Here is a 5,000-nt window from a genome sequence, read left to right on the forward strand (position 1 = left end):
GTAGCTCTGGATATTTCTAGAGGTGGAGAGAAACTGTTTTGACAGTAGTAAAAACTGCTCCTTTCTGGATATGCCAATTTACACACGCTCAAAGGTTGTATACGTTTCATGAATCCTGACTTGCCCTATTCAAGTAGCTGAAAGCCTCTCACCACCTCTAGAAACAACAGTTACACCAATCCAATTCAAATCATTTTTTCCAATGGAATATCTTCTGCCGGGTCAAAGTTGCATCTGACAAAGATAGGTGTTTAAAAATCTACTTTGTAGATTCAGAACACCAACATGACTCTGAAGAGTACAGAAGTAAAATGGTACCATTTCAAAGTTCCTAATACCTCATAAGCTTCTGAGCGGAAGCATGTAATAAATATATAAATTTTTCAAGAAAAGTAATACTGACCATTGGTTTTCACCTCAGATGAGACTCGAACCCACAATCCCTGGCTTAGGAGGCCAGTGCCTTATCCATTAGGCCACTGAGGCACAGATGAACACTTGCAGTCTAGAGGCATTATTTAAATGTATTCAATCGTCAAACACTGGTGTCTGCACACAGGACATTTCTCAGTTCTCTCCATAAGTAAACTTCCCATTTTCATCCTCTTCCATCCCCGACAACACTCTGTTCTGTGCTATAATGGAGGCTCTGCATTTCGCGCAAGTGGAGAGAAATTGGAGGAGAACAACTTTCGACTCAACACTTCTTCTTTCCTGGATGCTTTTCTCAATAAACTGGGCTTTGACAGTGGTATCAAGCCGTCCTTGTCTTCAGCAGGACACAGAAACAGGCACCAAGTCTGCTAACCAAGTTCAACCACACTCTGCAACTTAATAGACCAATGCTTTACAAATTAGCCAACTGTGTCATCAGCAAAGGCAGCCAATGTGCAAAACCTTTATAATTCTTCTGTAGTACTTTTCTTTCTCGTAGGCAAAACTAGCACTTTAACTGCACAAATCATACAGATTTTTACACTTGAAGCACTCCATGAACACATACTTACACACCTTGCATTTCATCTACACACCCTTAAGCTAAAAACCCATTCTGTCAAGTCAAAATTCTGCAACCCTATTACATATTCAGTGCGTGTACATAGAAGCACTTCTTAATGCCACTAACATGGACAAGATTTTAGGCTGAAGATGCAATCTAAATGACTGTGCAGTATGTACTCCACTTCATGAATAATTAGGAATGAGAACATGATGGCTATAAGAGTATTGGAAGAGCCTGCTTCCATTCTGAATGGAAAGCTGAGTTGTGTGACCATTGGCAAAAACCGACCACGAAGGGACTCGAACCCTCAATCTTCTGATCCGAAGTCAGACACCTTATCCATTAGGCCACGCGGTCATATGTCCTGCTGTGCTTATTTTTATAATGTAGGTGGTATGCAAGGATGGGAAATATGATATTGATAGTTATTTAGGTTTACATCCCATTGTGTTTTTTCAGCTCCTTTCAATTAAAGCACTCTTTTGGAATCTATATAATGAGAATGTCACCAGTACGATAAACTTTTGTTTTCTTCTTTGCATTTAAACCTCTTTCTTCATGAGATTAAAGCTCAGTTGTATGCTTTACATAGCTCTGGATATTTCCAGAAGTGGAGAGAAACTGTTTTGACAGTAGTACAAACTGCTCCTTTCTGGATATGCCAATTTACACACGCTCAAAGGTTGTATACGTTTCATGAATCCTGACTTGCCCTATTCAAGTAGCTGAAAGCCTGTCAACACCTCTAGAAACAACAGTTACACCAATCCAATTCAAATATTTTTTTCCAAAGGAATATCTTTTGCCGGGTCAAAGTTGCATCTGACAAAGATAGGTGTTTAAAAATCTACTTTGTAGTTTCAGAACACCAACATGACTCTGAAGAGTACAGAAGTAAAATGGTACCATTTCAAAGTTCCTAATACCACATAAGCTTCTGAGCGGAAGCATGTAATAAATATGTCAATTTTTCTGGAAAACTAAGAGTGGATATTGGTTTTCACCTCAGATGGGACTCAAACCCACAATCCCTGGCTTAGGAGGCCAGTGCCTTATCCATTAGGCCACTGAGGCACAGATAATCACTTGCCGTCTAGAGGCATTATTTAAATGTATTCAATTGTCAAACACTGGTGTCTGCACACAGGACATTTCTCAGTTCTCTCCATAAGTAAACTTCCCATTTTCATCCTCTTCCATCCCCGACTTTAACACTCTGTTCTGTGCTATAATGGACTCTCTGCATTTCGAGCAAGTGGAGAGAAATTGGAGGAGAACCACTCTCGACTCAACACTTCTTCTTTCCTGGATGCGTTTCTTAATAAACCGGGCTTTGACAGTGGTATCAAGCCGTCCTTATCTTCAGCAGGACACAGAAACAGGCACCAATTCTCCTAACCAAGTTCAACCACACTCTGCAACTTAATAGACCAATGCTTCACAAATTAGCCAACTGTGTCATCAGCAAAGGCAGCCAATGTGCCAATCCTTTATAATTCTTCTCTAGTACTTCTCTTTCTCGTAGGCAAAATTAGCACTTTAACTGCACAAATCATACAGATTTTACACTTGAAGCACTCCATGAACACATACTTACACACCTTGCATTTCATCTACACACCCTTAAGCTAAAAACCCATTCTGTCAAGTCAAAATTCTGCAACCCTATTACATATTCCGTGCGTGTACATAGAAGCACTTCTTAATGCCACTAACATGAACAAGATTTTAGGCTGAAGATGCAATCTAAATGACTGTGCAGTATGTACTCCACTTCATGAATAATTAGGAATGAGAACATGATGGCTATAAGAGTTTTGGAAGAGCCTGCTTCCATTCTGAATGGAAATCTGAGTTGTGTGACCATTGGCAAAAAACAACCACGAAGGGACTCGAACCCTCAATCTTCTGATCCGAAGTCAGACACCTTATCCATTAGGCCACGCGGTCATATGCCCTGCTGTGCTTATTTTTATAATGTAGGTGGTATGCAAGAATGGGAAATATGATATTTATAGTTATTTAGGTTTACATCCCATTGTGTGTTTTCAGCTCCTTTCAATTAAAGCACTCTTTTGGAATCTATATAATGAAAATGTCACCAGTACGATAAGCTTTTGTTTTCTTTTTTGCATTTAAACCTCTTTCTTCATGAGAATAAAGCTCAGTTGTATGCTTTACGTAGCTCTGGATATTTCTAGAGGTGGAGAGAAACTGTTTTGACAGTAGTAAAAACTGCTCCTTTCTGGATATGCCAATTTACACACGGTAAAAGGTTGTATACGTTTCATGAATCCTGACTTGCCCTATTCAAGTAGCTGAAAGCCTCTCACCACCTCTAGAAACAACAGTTACACCAATCCAATTCAAATCATTTTTTCCAATGGAATATCTTCTGCCGGGTCAAAGTTGCATCTGACAAAGATAGGTGTTTAAAAATCTACTTTGTAGTTTCAGAACACCAACATGACTCTGAAGAGTACAGAAGTAAAATGGTACCATTTCAAAGTTCCTAATACCACATAAGCTTCTGAGCGGAAGCATGTAATAAATATATCAATTTTTCTGGAAAAGTAAGAGTGGATATTGGTTTTCACCTCAGATGGGACTCGAACCCACAATCCCTGGCTTAGGAGGCCAGTGCCTTATCCATTAGGCCACTGAGGAACAGATAAACACTTGCAGTCTAGAGACATTATTTAAATGTATTCAATCGTCAAACACTGGTGTCTGCACAAAGGACATTTCTCAGTTCTCTCCATAAGTAAACTTCCCATTTTCATCCTCTTCCATCCCCGACTTTAACACTCTGTTCTGTGCTATAATGGACTCTCTGCATTTCGAGCAAGTGGAGAGAAATTGGAGGAGAACCCCTCTCGACTCAACACTTCTTCTTTCCTGAATGCTTTTCTCAATAAACTGGGCTTTGACAGTGGTATTAAGCCGTCCTTGTCTTCAGCAGGACACAGAAACAGGCACCAAGTCTCCTAACCAAGTTCAACCACACTCTGCAACTTAATAGACCAATGCTTCACAAATTAGCCAACTGTGTCATCAGCAAAGGCAGCCAATGTGCCAATCCTTTATAATTCTTCTGTAGTACTTTTCTTTCTCGTAGGCAAAATTAGCACTTTAACTGCACAAATCATACAGATTTTACACTTGAAGCACTCCATGAACACATACTTACACACCTTGCATTTCATCTACACACCCTTAAGCTAAAAACCCATTCTGTCAAGTCAAAATTCTGCAACCCTATTACATATTCAGTGCGTGTACATAGAAGCACTTCTTAATGCCACTAACATGAACAAGATTTTAGGCTGAAGATGCAATCTAAATGACTGTGCAGTATGTACTCCACTTCATGAATAATTAGGAATGAGAACACGATGGCTATAAGAGTATTGGAAGAGCCTGCTTCCATTCTGAATGGAAATCTGAGTTGTGTGACCATTGGCAAATACAGACCACGAAGGGACTCGAACCCTCAATCTTCTGATCCGAAGTCAGACGCCTTATCCATTAGGCCACGCGGTCATACGTCCTGCTGTGCTTATTTTTATAATGTAGGTGGTATGCAAGGATGGGAAATATGATATTGATAGTTATTTAGGTTTACATCCCATTGTGTGTTTTCAGCTCCTTTCAATTAAAGCACTCTTTTGGAATCTATATAATGAAAATGTCTCCAGTACGATAAGCTTTTGTTTTCTTTTTTGCATTTAAACCTCTTTCTTCATGAGAATAAAGCTCAGTTGTATGCTTTACATAGCTCTGGATATTTCTAGAGGTGGAGAGAAACTGTTTTGACAGTAGTAAAAACTGCTCCTTTCTGGATATGCCAATTTACACACGCCCAAAGGTTGTATACGTTTCATGAATCCTGACTTGCCCTATTCATGTAGCTGAAAGCCTGTCACCACCTCTAGAAACAACAGTTACACCAATCCAATTCAAATCATTTTTTCCAAAGGAATATCTTCTGCCGGGT

At 39.5% G+C, this 5,000-nt stretch overlaps 6 non-coding genes across 6 annotated transcripts; all 6 read right to left on the bottom strand.

Moving 5' to 3' along the window:
• Positions 1-413: 413 nt before the first annotated feature.
• TRNAR-CCU (transfer RNA arginine (anticodon CCU)) lies at positions 414-486 on the bottom strand. The gene has a single exon. It is a non-coding gene; the product is annotated as a tRNA-Arg (tRNA).
• An 801-nt stretch (positions 487-1,287) lies between these two features.
• Positions 1,288-1,360, bottom strand: TRNAR-UCG (transfer RNA arginine (anticodon UCG)). Its single transcript has one exon. It is a non-coding gene; the product is annotated as a tRNA-Arg (tRNA).
• A 644-nt stretch (positions 1,361-2,004) lies between these two features.
• Positions 2,005-2,077, bottom strand: TRNAR-CCU (transfer RNA arginine (anticodon CCU)). The gene has a single exon. It is a non-coding gene; the product is annotated as a tRNA-Arg (tRNA).
• Positions 2,078-2,880: 803 nt separating this feature from the next.
• Positions 2,881-2,953, bottom strand: TRNAR-UCG (transfer RNA arginine (anticodon UCG)). Its single transcript has one exon. It is a non-coding gene; the product is annotated as a tRNA-Arg (tRNA).
• A 642-nt stretch (positions 2,954-3,595) lies between these two features.
• Positions 3,596-3,670, bottom strand: TRNAR-CCU (transfer RNA arginine (anticodon CCU)). Its single transcript has one exon. It is a non-coding gene; the product is annotated as a tRNA-Arg (tRNA).
• An 803-nt stretch (positions 3,671-4,473) lies between these two features.
• On the bottom strand, positions 4,474-4,546 carry TRNAR-UCG (transfer RNA arginine (anticodon UCG)). The gene has a single exon. It is a non-coding gene; the product is annotated as a tRNA-Arg (tRNA).
• Positions 4,547-5,000: the final 454 nt, after the last annotated feature.

Source organism: Lissotriton vulgaris, chromosome 5 (assembly GCF_964263255.1).
Source record: "Lissotriton vulgaris chromosome 5, aLisVul1.2, whole genome shotgun sequence".
Classification (NCBI taxonomy): Eukaryota; Metazoa; Chordata; class Amphibia; order Caudata; family Salamandridae; genus Lissotriton; species Lissotriton vulgaris.